General features: G+C 45.9%; 1 protein-coding gene across 5 annotated transcripts in view; it reads left to right on the top strand.

The window, feature by feature from the left end:
• P4HA1 (prolyl 4-hydroxylase subunit alpha 1) overlaps nt 1–22,357 on the top strand; it is a 574,677-nt gene that overhangs the window by 539,414 nt on the left and 12,906 nt on the right. The gene's annotated exons all lie outside the window — the stretch shown is intronic.

Below are 22,357 nucleotides of genomic sequence, written 5' to 3'. Positions count from 1 at the left end.
TTTCCGCCATCGGGTTCGGATATGGTTCTCGTGCTCCAGTTCGGTGCCGTTACCTATATAACTTTCGACGCGCAATCCTTCACCCTTTCTACGGTATTGTTTTCGATCGCGAACCCTACTAGTCGCGCATCTCTCCAACGTCGAAGTCCTCGATTCCGGTTGTCGACGAGGGCCTTCGGGCCTACCTGGGCCTTAGCATCTGGTATCAATGTAGGTCGAAGTTTCCCCACAACGATCTGCATGAGGTGTGTAACCTCTGCCTTTCACCCAAGCACGAGGCCGGAGACTGTGCAGCTTGTGCCTCCTTCCACTCCAAGAAGACCATTCGAGATCGTCGAGCTCGAAGAACAATGGCTCGCTCGTCGACATCCATTCCCGACAACATCTTCCAAGAGGGGGTCATCATTCCAGAACAGGAGCGGGTCGAAGAACACTACACCTCCGAAGCCGAGGACTCCGACATCGAAGACCTCACTCCGGCGTAGCGGGTTGCAAGTAAGAACCTCGACCCAACCCCCTCCATAACTCATCTAAAAAGGCTTCGGTCACACCTTCACCTTCGGGCCCAGGTGCACACTGAGAGACTGATTCCCATGCCCCGCCCTTGGGCTCGGCAAAGAAGCCTATTAAGCCTTCAGGCCACTCTGGCTCGAGTCAGCCTGCCGCCGGTACCAGAACTCATTCACCGGCACCGAAAAATAGACACCGCCCTCCTCCTCGCCGAACACTGCCTCTAGATCCAAGCACTCGGCACCGAAACCAACAACCACCGTCCCTTCGACTCCGAAAAAACACTTGGAGCCGGGCAAGAAGCCGCTCCCTAAAGGTTCATAACAACCTTCGAAGTAGAAAACTTCAGAACCGAAAAAACCTTCGGAACCCATGAAAACACTGGTTCCACATACAGAGACTGTAACAGTTTGAAGCCGAAAGACAAAACAATGCCAGAGACGGTGCCCCATAAGGCAGCCAAACCTAAAAAGTCAGCACCGAAAGATCAGCATCCATCAGAAGAGCTTTTTAGTCCAGATCCTAAACAAAAGACTCTTGTAAAAGATCCTAAAACTGGTCAGCTCATCCTCAGCTCAAAGAGGAGACCACTAGATACGCCTGCACCATATCCACCACCAAAGAAAAGTGACATTGCCACTTCTCCATTTAGAATTCCTTTTCCATCACCTCCTCCTCCTCCTCCTCCTCCACCTCCCCCACCACACCATTCTCCTAAACAGATGACACAGGGGAGGGTGCAGGTGAAGAGCCACCAGGGGACATAGTCCACCTTCTTCACCTGACCCCTGGGACGATTACAACACTCCAGATGTGCTTAATGTCCCACAAGAGTTTGTATACCCCTCTAGACCTACACCTCCAAAGGACACAACAGGATTTAATCAGCTACTCTACAGAGCTGCACAATACCATGGGGTTAAATTACACACAGACCCAGTGGAAGATTTCCTTCTGAACACTTTTGACATGTCACAAAGGACCACCTCTATCATGCCTATGCTAAAAGGGGTCATCAAGCATGCACCCAAGGTTTTTAAAGATCCTGTTAGGGCTAGAGTTATCAACCCCAGGATCGAAAAGAAATACAAAGCTGCCCGTGCAGACCCAGCTTATATTAAAGGTCCGTACCCTTGGATTCATTAGTAGTCTCTAATCCTAGGAAAAGAGCCAATTCTCAGACATCAGGTGATGATCCACCCCCTGATAAAGAGTTCAAACTCTTGGACGCTTCGGGCAAAACAACAGCGTCCCAGGCTGCTAACATATTGTAATTGCATTTATATAACGCTTACTACCCATGACGAGGCGTCAAAGTGCTTTTTCAGCGAGTAGCACGCTACTCCGGGACCCATAGAGGATTAGTGTTGAATTAGTATAGTGAAACATGCAAGTACATTTTAAGTGTTGGATAGGTTAGTCAGTTATTTGGATTTGGAATGATAGCAGAGGACAGAGGAGGAAAAAGGTTTGTATTTATATAGCGCTTATTGATGCACACTATTCAGGAAGCCCATAAAGGATTAGTGGTGAATTAATATGGTGAAATATGAAGTAATTTCTGTGGTGGATATTTAGTCAGGTTATTGGGAGTGAGAGGGATAGCGGAGGGGTAAAAGGGGAAGAAAGGTTTGCATTCATATAGCACTTTGTTGCCCCTGATGGGGTGAAGCACGCCACTCTGGAACCCATAAAGGATTAGTGTTGAAAATTAGTATATTAAATATGAATTAATTTGAGTAGTGGACAGGTTATTCAATTATTTGGGAATAGAAGGGAGGTGGTTGGATAGAAGAGGGAAAGAGGTTTGTATTTATATAGCGCTTGGGTGTTTTGAAGCGCTAGTAGCACGCTGCCACATCCCACGCATGCACTCCGGCCTGAATGCCCACTAGGCAGGCCTCTTACTGCTTCCTCCCTGGTAATGATCAACACAGGGTTCCTCCTCCCACAGCCCCCTCCCCCGGTCACGTTACATTATCAACTCCTCTGATGGGGCGGTATCCACACTTCGCTACTCCGCTGATCTGTGCTCCATTGGGGCCGCCCCTTCCTTCCCGACACTTCACCACTGCTCTCTGGGGCCTTCTCACGTGCCTCGCCACAGAAGGCGGGACCTGCTCCTCCGTTAGCCGCGTCTCACAGCCGATCAGCAAGGGCGCCCCCCGTTGTGCTGCCGCGAGCCGGAGTACAAGGCCCAGCTGCCGGTGCCTCATCCGGCCGAGCAGTGCCGCCGCAGGATCGAGCTCGGTGGGGGCTGCTCCTGTTTCTGTCAACACTCCACCACCATTTCTCACAGGGGACTCCTAACTTGCCGTACTTTCTGCAGCACACTTAACTCACCGTATATCGCAGGAACCGGCTCCACCGATCGCCGCTGTACACCTTCTGCCTGCGGGGCTAATGACCTTATACAAGAGGAAAAAGTGATCACCAACACTTCCATTTGCTGTGCTCTCGACGCAGCAGTCACTGCTTCCAGAGCAGTCAACACAAGGGTCCTTCTGCGTAGACATGCTTGGCTATGCATTTCTGGGTATAAGCCTGAAGTTCAAACTTCTATTCTAAACAAACCATTCGATCAGGAACACTTATTTGTACTTCACGTTGATTCATCACTAGAAAAAATGAAAAAGGACACTGACACAGCCAAATCCATGGGAGGATTGCAATCGCAAGCTCCCAGACGTTCTTTTCGTCGCTCCTTCTACAAGGGCACCTCCAGAGGCTACTCCTCTGCCAACCCCTTCACCTCTTACAAGGCTCCCACCCAGTCTACATTCACCAGAGGTTACCAGAGAGGTGGGTACAGAGGCAACAATAACAAAGGTAGAGGCAAGACTAATAATACCAGATCTGCCTCCACACCTACCCAATGACTTCCCTCCACTCCCCCCAAACCATTCCACTCCGGTCGGGGGAAGAATACAGCAGTTCCTTCCTGTCTGGAACAACATCACCACAGACAGGTGGGTGAGACAAATCGTTCAGTCAGGTTACTGTCTAGAACTTACCTCTACCCCCCCACCATACCACCCAGACAGCGTCTAATACCGTTAGAACATCTATCGCTGCTCAAGCAGGAAGTCATCTCACTCCTGCAGAAGGGTGCAATAGAATTAGTTCCACTGCATCAACAAAACACAGGAGCTTACTCTCTGTATTTTCTCATTCCAAAAAAGGACAGCTCTCTCAGACCTATTCTAGATCTCAGAACCCTAAAACCTGTACATACAATCAGACCATTTCCACATGGTCACACTTCAACAGGTTCTTCCTCTCCTTTCACAAGGCGACTCCCTTGCCACTCTAGATCTCAAGGACGCCTACTTCCATATTCCCATTCACGCATCTTACAGGAGATACCTCAGGTTTGTAGTGGACGGACAACTCTACCAATTCAAAGTACTCCCATTCGGAGTCACCACTGCACCTCTACTATTCACCAATTGCCTCGCCGTAGTTGCAGCTCATCTCATAAGACAACACATTCATGTCTTCCCGTATCTAGACGACTGGCTAATAAAAGCCAGCTCATACAGTCAGTGTGTACATCACACTCACGCCACAATTCAACTACTCCACGACTTGGGGTTTACAGTAAACAATGCAAAGTCTCATATGCAACCGTCCCACATACAACAATACCTAGGTGCCACAATGGACCCCTCAAAAGCACTAGCTTATCCCAGTCCAGCCAGGATAGCAAGCATGCAACCCCTAATAACCAAATTTCAGCCTCAACGCTCTCTTCCATCTCGAGTGTTCATGCAGCTCATAGGGATGATGGCCTCTTGCATATTCATAGTGCCTCACGCAAGACTCCAGATGCGCCTTCTACAAGAGTGCCTAGCACGACAATGGAACCAGGCTCAAGGTCAGCTAACATATCTGGTGTTCGCACTCATCGCTCTCTGCAGTGGTGGAACACCAAAAACCTTTCCAAAGGGCGGCCGTTCAAAGAGCCAGTTCCACAGATGATCAGCACACCGGACGCATCGCTCTCCGGCTGGGGAGCTCATCGACTAAATCACACCATACAGGGCATGTGGACTCCTCAACAAAAATTACTCCACATCAACCATCTGGAGTTATTAGCCATATTCCTAGCCCTAAAAGCATTCCAAAAACAAATATCAAGCAAAGCTGTCCTAGTCCGAACAGACAACATGACAGCAATGTATTATATACAAAAGCAAGGCGGGACACACTCCCTACAACTCTCCCTGCAGAAAATATATGGTGATGGGCGATTCCCCAGAACATTTTTCTCCTAGCACATGTTCCAGGAGTCCAGAACAATATAGCAGATCTGTTAAGTCGTCAAACGCAACAGATTCATGGGTGGTAACTTCATCCGCAAGTTCTTCAACCGTTTTTCCTCATGTGGGGACAACCAGACATAGACCTGTTCACCACACACGAAAATGCCAAATGCCCAAGCTTTGCCGCCAGATATCCACACCCATTATCCAAAGGCAATGCGATATGGATGAATTGGTCAGGCAGATTTGTGTACGCTATTCCGCCTCTGCCACTCTTCCACTGGTGGTGCGCAAACTGCAGCAACACTCACTGACTCTTATCCTAGTTGCTCCAACATGGGCCAGACAATCGTGGTACACAGTATTGCTGGAACTATCAGTACTCCGGCACCAAAAACTACAACTCTCCCCACACCTCTTAACCCATAATGGTGGAGAGATCAGACACCGAGATCCAGCACAGCTCAACCTAGCAATCTGGTCTCTGAGGTCTTAGAGTTTGGTTACCTTAACCTTCCCCCTGACTGTATGAACGTTATCAAAGAAGCTAGACGCCCCGCCATTAGAGCCTCCTATGCAGCCAAGTGGAAAAGATTTGTCATATACTGTAACAACAACAATATCAATCCGTTAGATGTGTCTATTCAACACATCATATGTTATCGATTACATCTTCAAAGGTCTAGCTTAGCATACACATCTAGAAGGTTACACCTCGCTACCATTTCAGCCTAATAACAAAATAGGCAACATTTATCATTATTCAGACTACCTGCCATCAAAGCATTTATGGAAGGTCTCAAAAGAATAATTCCTCCCAGGGTACCACCCTCACCTGTATGGAATTTGAATATTGTTCTCACAAGATTAATGGGCCCACCATTCGAACCTCTACATAAATGTGAGTTACAATTTCTTACATGGAAAGTCGCATTCCTTGTGGCCATTACTTCCCTTAGAAGAGTTAGTGAGATACAAGCACTCACTATTCAAGAACCCTTTTTACAACTCCATCATCACAAAGTGGTTCTTAAAACAATCCAAAATTCCTTCCTATGGTTATTTCTCCTTTTCACCTCAGTCAGTCTGTGGAATTGCCAGTTTTCTTCTTGCAACCACAAACAGTCGCAGAAAGAGCTCTACATACTCTTGATGTAAAAAGAGCACTCCTTTATTAAATTGAAAGAACAAAACTTTTTTGTAAAAAAAAACAACTTTTTGTATCTTTCTCACCACCACATAAAGGCAACCCCATATCCAAATCCGGAATTGCAAGGTGGATTGTCAAATGTATACAAATTTTTTATCACAAAGCAAAACGCACATTATCTGTTCCTCCTAAAGCCCACTCTACCCGCAAGATAGTGGCTTCAATGGCATTTTTACGGAACATTCCCTTAGATGACATCTGCAGAGCAGCTACATGGTCTACACCGCATACATTCACAAAACACTATTTTGTAGATGTGCCAACAAAACAGCAAGCTGCTGTAGGCCAAGCTGTACTCAAAATATTATTTCAAACAACTACAACAGATACAGGTGTTTGCTTCTAAGTATGGGTACTGCTATACAATTTATTCATAGTGTGTGATCTGCAGCTCATATGCCTCGAACGGAAAATGCTACTTACCAGTATGCATCTGATCTTGGCATGTAGAGCTGCAGATTCACACACGCCTCCCCGGCTACCTTTATCTGTTCCGGTATTATCTTAATTCGATACAGCATACATAGGCATCTTTTCTGTTTCCCACAAAACTCCATCATTTCCCTGCTGGCCGATGCCCATGCACACTATCATCCAAAGGAGGAGTTACCTATCTTGTGACTTCTAAAGACTTCTCCAAGACAAAAACAAGTGCAAACATCTGGGCCCAACACCAGATGGCGAACTATGCATAGTGTGTGAATCTGCAGCTCTACATGCCAAGAACAGATGCATACTGGTAAGTAGCATTTTCCTTTCTTACCTCGCGGCATGTGTTTTAACAAGAGCACTACCAAACCCATGGTGTCTGAGGGGGCCCACACCACACCCCGAAGGGATTAAAGCATTGCAACCGTCAAAAGGTCTCAATTTATGCAACTTGACAGCGAAGTAGTACTACTGTTGGCCTTGCTCTGTCACTCGTGCAGGGTTGCTGGCCACAGATGGGTGTAAAAAGGTTGGCCTTTTGTGCGCCCATTGCACGCGTTCAAGCTGCGGCCCTCTTCAAGAGGAGACCGCTCATCAGACTCCCTTGACGACCAGAGCACAGCCTACGAAAAATGGCATCTCAAGTCCGCCCAAGAAGGAGTAAAAAAATAAATGTCTGCCCAGCTACCAAGTTCTCCCTCCAGACACAGGAATGGACCAGAGAGCACCTGGGACAGCGGAAGCCAAGCGCCCATTAAGCCACCTGTCGCCATCCCACCACACCAAGCAGAAACTGAAAGCTGATTATCCATTAATTAAAAGAAAAATAGTGCCCAAAAATAAGTTAATCAGACTATTTTATTAATTATCAAATTCACTAAAGCATTGTATCAATTAGCAGATGGATCCATATATGAAATTCATGTAACAATCACTAGCCCTATTAAAAAAAATCATTAAAAAGTCATCAAAACAGAGTAAAAACCCCACAGCCTTGGAGACAGTCAGAGCGATATTCATGTCAGAAACACATATCATATTCTTGCTAGACCACAAAAAATAATTCATCGTCCAAAGATTCTCCCATATCGCTAGAGGACACCCCCAATCCATCTTCAAAGAGTCAAACACATACAGATAACAAGCATTGGCAAAGCCAATAGGTCTCGCCTATGCAAGAGCTTTTGGCTTTGCCAATATGTTTTTAGCAATGTTGTATACAAGAGGGGCTGCTGTTGAGCATGGCTAAAAGTTAGTAGGGTAAAGGAGAGTGGAGTGTCGTAATGTAGAGTAAAGTGGAATGTTATGGAGTTGCAGTATTGTGTTGTGGATGGAGTAGAGTCCGAGTGGAAAGGTGTAGAGTAGTGTCGTAGAGTGGAGTGGCATAGATTGTTGTGGAGTAGTGTAGAGCAGAGTGGAGTGGAGTGGAGTGGAGTGGAGTGGTGTAGAGGTGTAGAGGGTGTTGCTTAGAGAGGCGCACAGCTAAGTAGATAGTCATAGAGTGATATGGAGTGGAGGAGTGTCACCGGATAGAGTGAAGTAAAGTGGCATGGAGGGAGTTGCGTAGAACATCGTTGAATGGAGTACTGTCGTAGAATGGCATAGAATGGAGTAGGGTACTGTAGAGTGGCATAGAGTGGAGTAGAGAGCCAGTGGAGCAGAGTTTAAAGGAGTAGAGCATCATAGAGTGGAATGATGTAGAGTGGAGTAAAGTGGAGAAGAGTGGCCTAGAGTGAAGTGGCGTAAAATACAGTGGTGCAAAGTAGATTGGCGTAGAGAGCACTGGTTTTGAGTAAAGTGGTGTAGTGCGCATTGGCGTGGAGTTCAATGGCATAGAGTAGTGTGTGCAGAGTAGATTGCAATGGCTTAGAGTTGAGTAATTTTACGTAGAGCTGAATTGTGCAGAGTAGATTGAGGTGGCGTAGAGTGTCGGAGTGCAGTGACTTAGAGTACAATTGTGCGGAGTAGTATAGTGTGGCGTAAAGTGCAGGGATGTAGAGCGCAATGCTGTAGTGACGTAGCGTGCAGTGGTGTACAGTGACAAAGAATACAATTTTGTAAAGTATAGTGTAGTAAACTGCAATGGTGCAAAGTAGTTTGCATGGGTACAGTGACATAGGGTGCATTGGTTTGGAGTAAAGTGGTGTATGGTGAATTGGTGTGGAGTGCAGTAGTGTAGAGTAGCATAACGTAGATTGCAGTGGCGTAGAGTGGCATAATGTAGATTGAGTAGACTGGAGGGGTGCAGGGTCGAGTGCAGTGGCATAAAGTAGTGGCGTTGAGTAGAGTGGCGCAGCGTTGATTGCAGTCGAATGGCATAGAGTAGGGTAGCTTAAAGTGCAGTGACAGAGTGCAGTGGCATATAGAAGAGTAAAGGGCCTTAGAATGGCGCATGGTAGAGTGGAGAGGTAGAGTATGGGCGTAGAATGCAGTTTTGTGGTGTAGAGTACAGTGGCCAAGAATGCAGTGGAGCATAGTGGAGTGGGGTAGAGTGCACTGGCAGAGTAGAGTGGAATAGAGTTCAGTGACGTAGAGTGGCAGAGAGTGCACTGTTGCAGAAATACTGTCATAAAATGCAGTGGTGTATAATAGAGTAGCGCAGAGTAGAGCTGTATAGAGTGCATTGGTATAGTATGTAGTGTTGCAGAGTAGGGTGGCATAGAGTGGAGTAGAGTGCAGCGGAGAAGAGTCCAGTGGTGCATAGTAGAGTGCTTTGGCATAGATTGGAGTGGTGTGGAGTAGAGAGACATGCAGTGGACTGGGGTAGAGTAGAGTAGAGTAGAGTGCAGTGACGCAGTGTGGAGTAGGGTAACCTGGAATATGCATGTCATTGTAGCGTACTGCCATTGGGACAACATTTCTCAGTTGAAATTACCATTATGTTTGCAATCAGATAAAGTTTCACTGCTAAAAGTATACAGCGCACAAATGATAATACGTAGAAATGTCATCACCCAATGTATTGATCTGATCGCCTGTACAGTTAATTTACTGACATTTCAATTTTGTTGTTTGTTCGGGGGAAAACCATAACATCTGTACAGCCTTCAGACCCCACGAGCCAGAATGATTGTCACATAAATCCTCTCACTTTGAAGCCAGGAAAAAAATAAACACCAAGCTCCCTGAAAGACACAGCCTAAAATTCGACCCCTGTCTTTGAATGCACAGCAAATGTGACTAGATAAGACCAAGATTTAAAGGGCTGTTAACAGAAAACGCTTTGTGGAAGAATACAGTAAACAAGGTTTGGGCAACGGGAGGGTCGAATTCGAGCTGGACAGCCTAAAGCAAATCAAGCCAGCAAATAAAAGCCAGAAAATTTGAGTTAATAACCACAAAACAAACAGATCTCTGATAAATGGGTAAGCCTTAGATTATTCAAATTCTACCAAAATTACATTCCCAAATCAAGATTCAAGAAACTCTGGGGAACCTCCATATGATGTGTAGGAACTCAAAAGTCATTCAATTGAGCTTTGTATAAAGGATCAGGACCCAGGAAATCCCCCATTACCAAGCAAAGGTGCTCGGTATCAGTTGTTGTTCTAACTTCTAATTAAAGCTAATAAACGTGCACAGCAAATATATTGGTAGAATATTAATCACTGCTTAATATATGTAGCCTGTGCATAAACATCTGTCTTGTTTAAAGAAGACCCTCATGTTATCTCTGGAGCCTTGAGCTGTGGAGTTTGGGGATAGAATGTCTGAAGAACTGTTGGAGGCTAGAAAGGCTTTTGAACTTAATTTTTTAGAACTCCAGTGAATTACTGAAGGATACCAGAGGATATTACTTCGGTGAAAGCCCCAGATTACCATCTGCAGTTCAGTTATAGCTTAGGATAATTAGCTTACATTGATAATTCAAGGGAAGAAAATACTGACATTAACTACATGCTCAGAAGAGCAAATTATATTAACTTCCACACGTCTTGAAGTTGCATAGCGATCTGCTTTCCATGCAACCAAATAGAAAAGGTAATCTTGAATGGCTTACCTACTTGAGCAGCTACTGTGAAATAATCCTCACGGGTGATGGGATGCCAATCACAAGAAGCTGAAGTCCGGTAAAAGAAGTGCAATGCATCAAGGGGTCATATTCTCAGGTTTCATGCAGAGTGGTTAGAAGAATATAGATCAGCAGGTGAGGATAGGGACTTTTCTCCTTTTATTTGTCTTGTCTATAAGAAGATAAAGAAAAAGGAGTGTGGAATTGACATTCTTCTGATGGAAAAGTGCCTGATCACTGTGTGTACAGTGATTTCAAAATTGAATTGGAGAATTCCATCAATTTTGGTCGGTATGTACCCTTGATCCCATGTCTGAAGGGAAAGAACCAAATGTTGCCAATAAAATGAAGCTGTTGATTTTTAGGCACTGTCTTTGAAAAAGTGTAAGAGATGTAGATGCTGGAATAAAAGATGCCCCCAGGAGATTTGATATGGGGATGAGACAAAAAAGATTGAGTCACTAGTAATTGGCCCCTTCGCCGCAGCACGAATTCCGCCGCGGTGCGGGGAGAGGGGTGAACGTGGCGCTGTCATAAATCACGGTGGGCGTGTGCTCATGACGTTCGGTAACGTCCAAACTCCGCCCACTGATTAATACTCCAGCACAGGCGGGGAATTAACACCGCTGGGAGGAGCGGCAACGTTCGGACGGCTCCCAGTCATCATGAGCACACGCCTACCGTGACTCCTGACGGCTGGGAGCTGTCCTGAGCACCGAAGAGGTTAAAGAGGGGCTGGTCTGAGTAACAAGTTTGTTTTACGGTAGAAGATACCCCAGTAATTAATATCGTGGGACCTCTCTCACTTAATAGAGAATCGTCACCCCATTAAACCAATCCCTAGCTAAGTATACATCCAAACCCTATTTCGAGGTCTCGTTGGTGGATTCCCCACTATCGAGCCGTTTTTTGGATTCAGCCCCTTTGCCTGCAAAACGTTCAGAGTATGGGAAGAGCTGGTCAACATGGGCATGAATCGAGCATTTAGTAGTCATCCAGGGCATTTATTTGAACGTCCCCTCCAAAGTGAAGGTGCAATTCGAAATGAAAAATTGAGATGTCAGTCTACAGTAACCAAGAAGCAGTGGTGCATCTTTGAACCAATTGTGTTCATTCAACAAATTACTGTTTGCAGCTACCTGGCAGTGCCTGCTTTTGGGTCCCAGGGCTATTGTATGTTAATGATTGTCTCCAAGTTGTTTGTACATAAAGTGTCTTCAAGTTTAAGTGCGGTATACTGTGCTGGGAACAACACAGTATTTAATCCCACTTCGTAAAAAAAAAAAAGGTTTTCTTTTATTCCAACTAAATGCTTTCAGCTTTGACGATGCTAGGAGATAGGTGTTCTGTTTTTAAATTAAAATTTCACATAAGCTGTGGAGGAATTTTCCTGCTAAAACTTCTCACAAACCTTGATGGCTTCCAGTGTGGTCCGAAGATTTGTGCTGGAGGAACAGCTTGTGAAAACGCAGTCTTGTGTCAGGTCGGGAATACTTAATGCAGGAGTCCCCAATACCTGAATCTGCCTTTCTCTTGATACTCAAGCTCCGATAACACAGCCCACTGCCACAGCAATCTAGAGGAAGTGGTATGCCGAGGTAGCCAAGGAGTAGAACCTCTATAGGATGTCCGATATGGGTTATGGACGGTAATATGATGAAACACAATAGTAGTATATGTAAGGTCACAAAACAGTGCATGTGACGTTGTGATCGGCGCTCGTGGTGTTTGTGACTCACAAGTACACCCATGGCATAAAAAGAAATTCATAACCCTAAAACAGTGCTGTAACAGAGAAAAGGCCCACAGTGATTGAGTGGGGAGAGAGTCAAGTTAATTCTGCAAATGGTGTGAAGTCAAATTTTCCAAACTGTACTAGTGACTCTTCATCAGGACTGGGACGGGGTCTAGGCCAGTGTCATTAGCATCCATGGGAAGAGCCACAGCAATGTATGGCTAAGCAGTGCTTGCTAATGTACAGTTGTGTAGTTAAAATAACTGCAGATATGGCCAAAAAGGTTATAAGCAGCATATGTGCAGGAACACAGCCAGCGTGTACCAGGAAGCGAAAGCAGTCTTCAGCTTTTTGTTACTTTATTTTGCTCTTTGCCTCTTAGTTAAGATGCACAAAATTGTCCTTTGACTAGCAAAGCAGGGGCAGTGCAGAGTGCCCGATTATTAAATGCATACTGTGGGTTTGTGCTTTTTGATAACTCTGTTTGAGATCCCCAGGGTACAGTTATTTCTGTATAAATTGTGAGCTAATTATTTGGTCATTCTATGCGTACTTGGGCGATGAGACGACGATCTATGCCATCCATGATAAAATAAAATGTCCTCTCACATAAATCCTTGAAAAACATTCGTTCGAGGCATACGAGCTGTAGACTGTATACTTGTGCATAGATCGCCATCTGGTGTTGGGCTCGGACGTTTGCACTTCGTTTTTGCCTTGATAAAAGTCTTTTGTAGTCACAGGGTATGTGACTCTTCCTTAGGATGATAGTGCGCATGGGCATCAACTCCATCTCCAGATAGTTTTTTTTCCGCCATCAGGTTTGGATGTGATTTGCTGTGCTCCGGGTCGGTGTCGAACCCCCCTTCGTCTTGCAATCCCGCTAAACTCGACGGTGTTGTCTCGATCGCGTTTCCCTTTTGACGCACATCTTTAAAAACAAACTCCTCAACCTCGATCTTCGACCCTGGCCGTTGGGCCTATCCGCGCCGATCGTGCCTGCAGTCAATGGAAAGGACTCCTTTCAAAATATGCCCCAGGTGTGGTGCTAAGTTCCCACACACGGACTTGCATGAGGTTTGTAACCTCTGCCTCTCCCCGGAGCACGAAGACCAGAACTGAGAGGCCTGTTCATCTTTCAGGTCGAAGGAAACCAGCCGTAATCGTCGAGCTCGACATCACAAAATGTGTCGCAGAAGCAGCTCGATTCCGGCATCTTCGGAGCAGATCCCATCGTCCAGCCAGAGCAACAAGGTGATGAAGAAGACACCTCTGTCTCTGAGGCCAACGACTCCAACGTCAAAGAGGAGACCCTCACCCCAGCTCAGCGGTCTGTGAGTACCGAAACCCCTCTCCCAAAAACTAACCTAAGACTACGGTAACACCCTCGCCTCAGGTCGACACCGGCAACATGTCTCAGTCCCCCCCGCCCTCGGGCCTGGCTATGAAACCTAAAGAGACACCTTCTGGCTCTGGCTCGAGCGAACACCATTCCGGTGCCAAAAAGTCACTTTCGGCACTGAAGCACAAGACCAAAGATGTGCCATTTCCTTCTTTCTCGGCACCGAAGACCGCCTCAACGCCGAAGCCCTCGCCGTCAAAACAAACTTTTTTTCGGCTCAGAAGATTTTTTCGGTTCCGAATGTTTGTCTTTGGTATGAGACTTACAAACTCCTATAACAAAACCTAAGGAGACCAAAACCTGACAGAAAGCCTCAGAAACTAGGTCCACAGAACATTCTGATTCAAAATCCTTGGCACCGAAAAGACACTTTACCCACACAAAACAGGTACCTGATTTTTCGGATCCAAAACAAAAGACTCTTTTTATTGACCCAGAGACTGGCAAAGTCGTCGCCAAGCCTCCAAAAAAGAGGAAACTGGACGCTTCAGTGGAGTCTGAAATACCCTTGAAGCAGGAGGAGATTAGTACTGACACCCCCCACCTCCTTCTCCTCCTCCAGTTGATCCAAATCTTCTGATTTCTCCACCTCACTCCCCACAACATACCTTTTCACCTCAAACATCAGATACTGAGGATGATCATACTGACAGGGGGGGGAATATAGATCCACATGGGGATGATGATGCACATACCATCCCACATGACGTAGACCCTTGGGATGACTACAACACCGCTCCCGACCCGCACACAGACCCGGAACTCTATCCATCTAGGCCATCACCAACCAACAGATGACAATATTGATAAATAGGGCTGCCCAATACCACGGGGTACAATTACATTCTGATCCCTTAGAGGAAGACTTTTTGCTTGAAACCTATGCACCCTCGCAAAAGTCCACATACCCCCTGCCAATGTTAAATGGCATGCTCAAACATGCCTCAGAAGTTTTTAAAGACACTGTCAGCCAGGATTCTCAATACCAGGATAGATAAAAAAATATATAAGGCAGCTCCCAATGAACCAATTTACATTAAAGGTCAAATCCCTTTAGATTCCTTTGTAGTGTCCAATGCACTTAAGGGAGGAGACACATTAGGCCTAGCCGGGGCCCTCGCAGACTCTGGCTATTTTGAACACACCGGGGGGTGGGAGGGGGGTGGCTGGGACTGGGTGGGGAGGATTAGTTGGGGTTAGGGTGGGCCTGGGGAAGGTTAAAGATAAGGTGGTTCTAGCTCGCAATGATTATTCGGGTTTCCCGTACATGGACGCATGACGGCCGGGCGCGGACTCTGGGTACCCGAGCCGCTACAAGGGGGGCTGTACGGTGATGTCTTATTTTTTTTTTTTTTTTTTAATTATATTTTTATTTTCAAAAGTTAGTCACACTTTATACATTATACATTGTTTCACATTCAATTAGTGTCTTATATCAAATATAAGCAAACACAACAATGATGGACAGAATGTGGATCAATGTCACACATTCCCCCCAGTCCAAAGATCTGGGATCAAATCCATCGTTTTTCCACTCCACACCACCCTGGGTTAGACAATGGCGATATGCAAATCAGCGCTGACCCTGTGCCCCATGGGAACAGTCCAGTCCGAACTACAAAAGCCATGTCCTTCCCAGAACGGAAACAAGCATCCGAGGACCGGCCCGGTTTCGAGGTAACACCTCTCATCAGCCCGGCTAGCTTGATTCCAGTGGTGTGGAGTGCCTGGGACTCACGTCTGAGCATCCCCAGTACACTTAGAGCGGTACCTGCAAACACAACAATGATGGACAGAATGTGGATCAATGTCACACATTCACCCCAGTCCAAAGATCTGGGCCCAAATCCATCGTTTTTCCACTCCACACCACCCTGGGTTAGACAATGGCGATATGCAAATCAGCGCTGACCCTGTGCCCCATGGGAACAGTCCAGTCCGAACTACGAAAGCCATGTCCTTCCCAGAACGGAAACCAGAATCCGAGGACCGGCCCGGTTTCGAGGTAACACCTCTCATCAGCCCGGCTAGCTTGAAATATAAAGCATAAATATACTAAACCCAACATATCAAGCAAATTATTACATCAACCTATTCCCTCCTTCCATCTTAGGATAGGATCCCAAATCCTCAATCCCAACAGTCTCCCTCTTTTTCCTTTACGAGCATAGATATTTTTCTCTATGTTGCAGGCTGCTAATAAGTTGGCCAGCCAGCACTGTAGCGTTGGTGGGTTCTTATCTAGCCAGGCCCTAGCTATCATTAATCTGTAGACCGCCATCGCCACAAAAATAAATTCCTGCTGTGTCGCGTCGTTAGCCCTACCTACTCCTAGTAAAATCCAGGATGGGGTAAGCTTTATCCGGATCCCTATTGTGTTATCCATAAACCTTTCAATATCTTTAAGAAGCGTGTGGAGTTGCGGACATGTAGCAAATATGTGTATACTATCTGCCTCGGCAGCATTGCACCTCGAACAGGACGTTCCCTCAGTACCCCCCCATTGTGCAATCCTAGCAGGTGTAATATACAGTGAATAAATCGTTTTGTAGTGTTGGGATTGAAGGGAGGATGCACACAGTAGTGACCGGCCTAGATCCAGTGACTCCTGAAACCAGCCACTTTCTCCCTGTAGTAGTACCTCCCATTTATTACTATATTTTTCTAAGTCATCAGATTTCTCTTTTATCAAGCTCGCATATATTGATCGAATCGAGCGATCCCCTGCTAATCTTATTTTTTCCAAGATTTCATTCTTATTAAAGCCTCCTATTCCTCCTTGTTTACCACCTAGAAAGCTTCTAATCTGGAGGTACTTAAAGAAGTCTCTATTAGACAAAACAAATTTCCTTCTTAAATCCTCAAATTGTAGCATTCCCTCCGACCCCATTACATCCCCTATTTGTACAATCCCTTTTGCCATCCAATTCAGCATAGTTTGATCCCCAAATATCTCCGGAGGGAGTGACTTATTTTTGTACAATCTTACATATCGATTATATCTCCCCTATTTACACTTTTTACAAAATGCATTCCATATTTTAATAGTAGCCAGTAGTGTCCTGAATCTCGTTCTTTTATAATATCCATAGTTTACACAATTTAAAAAACAATTTCCCGCATCCTCCCCTACTACCGTTGTGTATATTTTTGTAGAAAAACATTTGATCCTCGGGTCGACATTGTTCCCACCAATTAATCCCTGCATGTATTGGAGTGCCGCAGCCATGGAATATAGCCTAAAATCCGGAGCCCCCCACCCCCCCCCGCTCTCTAGGTAGGGTCATAAATCTATAGGCTCTACGTGTCTTGCCATGAGCCCAGATAAACTTATTACATATTGCCTCCAAAGTGTTAAACCAAGAAGCCTCGAAGAATAAAGGAATTGATCTAAAAAGGTAGAGAAACTTAGGTAAAATTAACATTTTTATGACGGTTGTACACCCCACCAATGACAAATGCAAATTATTCATTCTTTCCAAGTCCCCTTTTACTTTTGCAATTAACGGTGTCATGTTGTTGCCCACCACCAAATCTAAATTTGCCGTTATTGCGACCCCCAAATATACTGCGGAGTCGACAACTCTGTTATCATGGCAAGTGACACTGCTATTCACCACAATCTGGGTTTTACTTTTATTCAGGCTATACCCTGAGACAAGCCCAAAGCACTGTGCTTCCTCCTCCACCTTCTTGATAGCCACTCCGGGGTCAGGTGTTAATATAGCTACGTCGTCTGCATACGCCAGTGTTTTAACAGTGCTAGCATTTAGACTCATTGCCGGAATTTCCGGATTACGCTCTAGCCTACACAAATCGGGGTCCAGATATAGGGCAAATAGCAGTGGAGAAAAGGGGCAGCCCTGTCTTGTTCCCCTCTTTATTATGACTGCTTCAGAGTACCCTCTATTAACGTTTATCTTGGCTGACGGGTTCATGTAAAGAGTTTGCATAGCCTTAATAAATCTGTCACCTATTCCACTCCACCTCATGACTGACCATAAAAACTCCCAGGAGACCCTATCAAATGCCTTTTCAGCATCTAGAAATAACGCGGCCATAGGGTCTCCTAGGGTATTTGCTGCATCCAGCATTGTTATCACCTGCCTTATGTGTTGTGTTGAGCCTTTCCCTGGAATAAAGCCATGCTGGGAAGGGCAGACCATACTTTCTATCACCCTTGATAACCTTTTGGCCAATATTTTGGAATAAATCTTTACGTCTGAATTCATCAAGGTGATTGGCCGATACGAGCCTGTGTTAATCGTAGGTTTTCCTTTTTTTGCAATTACAATAATGGCCGCCCCTCCGCATGATTCCGGCACCGACTCTCCTTTCTGAGCCTGCAGCATTATATTGAACATGTCCCCCTCCAGAATGTCTTTAAAAGTTTTGTAGAACTCCAGCGGTATCTGATCTGGGCCAGCTGCTTTCCCTGCCGGAAGTACCCCTAATGCTACCCCAAATTCCTCAAGTTGGATAACCTCCTCTAAGAAGGCCTTATCCTCCATTGATAACACTGGAGGTGATATGTCGCTCAGATATCTTTCTACCTCCTCAGGTCCTGCTGCAGCGCCCGTATCGTAAAGGTCTGAATAGAAATGCCTGAATACCTCTCTTATCTGTCCTGGCTCATGAACCGTATTCCCTTGTACATCTTTGATCTCCCTGATATCTAATGTGGCCCCTCTCTGCCTTGTTCGAACAGCCAAAATGTGCCCTACCCGTTCACTAAGTTCATAGACGCTCTCTTTTCTTGCCAGGTATTTCTCTACAGTCCTTTTAGCAATCCCTTTGGTAGCCTCTGCCTTTAGTGCTATTCCCTTTAGTAATATCTGGTCTAATGGGGTTTTGTATTTAATAGCCAGCTCTAATTCACCCTCTACTCTCAAGATATTTCTATTTATTTCTTCTATTTTCAGTTTTTCCCTTTTTTGTCTCGAGAAGACATAGCTCATTGTCTCCCCCCTTACTCCCGCCTTGAATGTGTCCCAAACTATGCCTGGGGATGCGGTGTTTCGGTTTATCCCCCAGAAGCTCGTAATCCAGTTTGACATGGCCGCTCTATATTCAAAGTCCTGCAGCAGAGCTCTTTCAAAAGTCCAATGTGACTCTTTCCTTTGGGAATGCCCTAATTTAATTGTTAGTACTAGTGGACTATGATCTGATACAATACGTGGGTGTTTTTCTATTTCAGACCCTATTACCAAGCTGTTTGAGATAAGGAAGTAATCCAACCTGACTAAGATCTGATGTGGGGCTGAATAGAAGGTACTTCCATCCAGATTCGGGTGCCATTTTAACCATGGATCCATCAGTGCATTATTTATCGCCATGTCTGACAGGGCTTTGAAAGTTTTTTTCTTTCTACCTTGGTAATGAAACCCTAGTTGTGTAAACGAACTACCTGGATCGTGTAGGTTAAAGTCGCCGCAGCATATGATTGGTTCCTGCCATTGTGCTAGTTCTACGTCCAAATATTATAAAATATCCGGATCGTCATCAGTAGACCCGTACACTGAAACCAACGTTATTATCTCTCCTTTAAATGCAAGCTCCAAAATTACCCATCTCCCCCATTGATCTTCCTTTTTCCTCTTTACCTCCGTGTCCTTCTTTCTGCCCATCACTGCCACCCCCCTAGTCTTTGTCCCTTGATTAGTTTTTGCCAGCACCGCAAAGCCCAGCTGTTCCATAAGAGAAGCATTTTTGCCTTCTATATGTGTTTCTTGTAAACAAACCAAATCTAATTTCAAAGTATTTAACAATGCAGCTACTCTGAGTCTTTTATTTATATCATTCAGCCCACACACATTTATGGAGCCTATCCTACATGACATTGAAATTTAGTTTCAATGCCGTTCCCAGTGGATACCTCTATGTATTTGCTTGAGCATGGGGATGCTAAGTCTATGATTGTTGGGTATGTCTGTTTACTATGTATATTTTGTCCAGCTTGAATGTCATACAAGTATTTATTCATGTCACCTCCTATCCCAGTGTGCTGTACCAAACTTGAAGCTTCCATCCTTCGAACCTCTTTCCCCCCCCCTTTACCCTCCCCAATCCTTCCCTCCCTCCCCCCCTTTATCTCTCCCACCCCGCCCCCCCACCCCTTTACAGGCAAATAGGTCTGCTGACCTATATGTGGCCGTGTTGAGTTCTGCTCGTCGCCTCCCCCTCCAGCTAGTTCCTACGATCCTCATGCTGCTGTTTTAACTTAAGTGCAAACTTAAATTTTCCCCCTCTTGAAAAACCGCCCAAAACAAATAAAATTCCCTTGTAAGTTGAAATGGATCTATCTTGCAGATAATTCCCCTCTCTACTCAACTTTCTTATCCTTCAGTTGTTCCAAAAAGTGTTGGGCTTTAATCTCGGAGTCAAACATCTAGACTTTCCCTTTTAGCACCACCTTAAGTCTAGAAGGGTAGAGGAGGTATGCTTCTGCCCCTAGACCCTGGAATGGAGCTATCATCTGCCTCAGTTTCCATCTGCGCTCTACCGTCATGTGGCAAAAATCAGGTCTTGTAAAGAAAGTAACATCTTTGAATGTACGTTTTTTGTTAGGCCTTGCTTTATCTATAAGTTCCTGTCTTAACAAATAATTACCAACATTGACAAGTATTGCCCTGGGTAGGACCTCTTTTCCTTCACTGGCCTGCCCTTTCCTTATAGTGAATGGGAACCGATGTGCCCTCTGGACCTCCCTCTCCCACTGGGATTCTGGAAAAGCCCCCTTTAACAAATCCACTACAAATTGTCTAGTATCCTGCCCTTCCATCCCTTCAGCCACACCCAAAATTCTGACATTATTCCGTCTCTGCCTATTCTCAAAGTCTTCCATTTTCCATCGTAGATCTTCTGTCATTTTCTCGTGCTCAGTTTTAAAAGAATGCCATGTCCCAACATCATCCTCTAGCTTCCCAGTGCGTTCTTCTACTTCCGTTACTCTGTCTACTACTGCTTTATATTGTTTATTAATTTTCCTAAGGGAGCCTTGAATTTTCTTAGTGTCCTGTCTTGCTCTGCGACTATCGGCTCTCGCCTCCGCTTGCATTTGCTTTAGTGTGGAAAATAAGATTCCAAAGGAGTCATTCTGGGCAGGCCCGCCTGCTGCTCCTGATCCGCCATCATCCTGATCCTCCTGATACTCCTGCATGGTAGCTGAATAATCCCATTCCAAACGTCTCTCAGTTTGAGTGGGGGACCCTGAGCCACGTCTTCTCTGTCTAGAGATTTTTTTCCTTTGAGTGGAGTTCTTTCCTGAAGTGTCTGACCCTGAGCCAGAGCCTTCTTCCTCCTCCTCCTCCTCAGGGCTCTCAGATACTAGTGACTCTAGCTCTGATTCTGTCTCTGTGCCTTCATTGACGGGAAAAAAGCACTCGCCCTCCAGTGAAACACATTCACCCCCTTCTTTGATGCTGAGGCTATCTCTACCCAACTCTGTATTACTTGACTGTAATGTACGTTTTCCCAGATTCATCTCCTCTTCCACTGAGAGTATCGCCTCCAACATGTCATTATTTCCCTGTTCTTTGCCTTCTAGCGCCAGACTGCTTCCTCCCTCTATCAATTCGCTCACTTCAGCACAGGGGCCCCCCCATGCCCACCTTGTCCTCCTTTACAACTTCAGCCTGTATTTCTGGTACCCCCCCAGAGATTGTATCTTGAGCGTTACCTACGCTGAGCAGTTGGTTTGGCGTCTGACTGCTCTCCTCGCTTTGCTCGTCTTGCTCGCGCTGCTTGCCTTGCTCGAGACTCGAGCGTCGCCTAGCAACCAGGCTGTCGGCTTCCACCGCTGCGTCCTCGAGGACGCTCTCGCTGCCTTCCTGCCGTATCTGCTGACCCCTCGCATCTTCGTTCCGCTCAGAAGCTCTCACAGTGAAGACCTCGTTTAAGGTAGGCTGCCGCATAACTGTATCCTTAACTTTCTGGGTCTCTGCTCCCTTCATGGCAGTGTCAGTTCTTGCCCCCTTCTGTACACGAATTTCGGCCGGCTTTGCAGCCATGCCTCCCGCTGACACTCCCGCTTTCTCCCGAGGCTCCGTCTTTCTTCTGGTAGCGGGAGGAGGGGGCACGGGGATCTTCCTTGCTGTCTCAGTCGTTTTCCCGGTTTTGCCCATGCCCATGCCGGGGTCTATACTTGGGGTGCCTGGAAAGGCCGTTTTGGCCTTCGTCGCTGTGTTCGTCTGAACCGGCGTTTCCTTTTTTTTGTCAGGTTTGGCACTTCGGAGGGGCATCCCAAAGAGCGATACCAGCCGTCCGTTCTCCAGCCCAGTTATCCACTGCGTCCACCTCACTTCTGGCCGATGTCGGGTCCGAGACCAGGGACAGTTGTTGCCAAATAATCGTTTTACCCCGTGGGTATATTCTTTTAAAGTTGTTTTACACCAACTAAACCCATCCATCTAGCCATATAATCATTTGCAGCATGAAGTCCTGTAAATCGGCTTTTGCTGGAGAGAGGGAGATGTGCGACCTCTCGGCACAACTCGTCCGCGGCCATCTTGCCGATCAAATGCCACGGTGATGTCTTATTTGAATTGCATATTGTACTGCACTGCTTGGTTGAACCCAATAAAAATAAATTTGATCTAAAAGGGCAAACTAGCCAATGCCCAAGCTTTATTGGCCAGATACGACAGGGCCCACTATGACGAGCTTGAAAAGCTCATGCAACACCTTCCTGACCAGCACAAACAAAAGGCCAACAACCTTATCCAAGAAGGGAAATTGAAAACAAACACCTCAATTAAATGTGCGCTCAACGTGGCTGATACCGCATCCCGCACCA

This window comes from Lissotriton helveticus, chromosome 5_1 (assembly GCF_964261635.1).
Source record: "Lissotriton helveticus chromosome 5_1, aLisHel1.1, whole genome shotgun sequence".
Taxonomy (NCBI): Eukaryota; Metazoa; Chordata; class Amphibia; order Caudata; family Salamandridae; genus Lissotriton; species Lissotriton helveticus.
The sequence above is the reverse complement of the archived record's forward strand: the minus strand, read 5'-3'. Positions and strand labels throughout refer to the sequence as shown.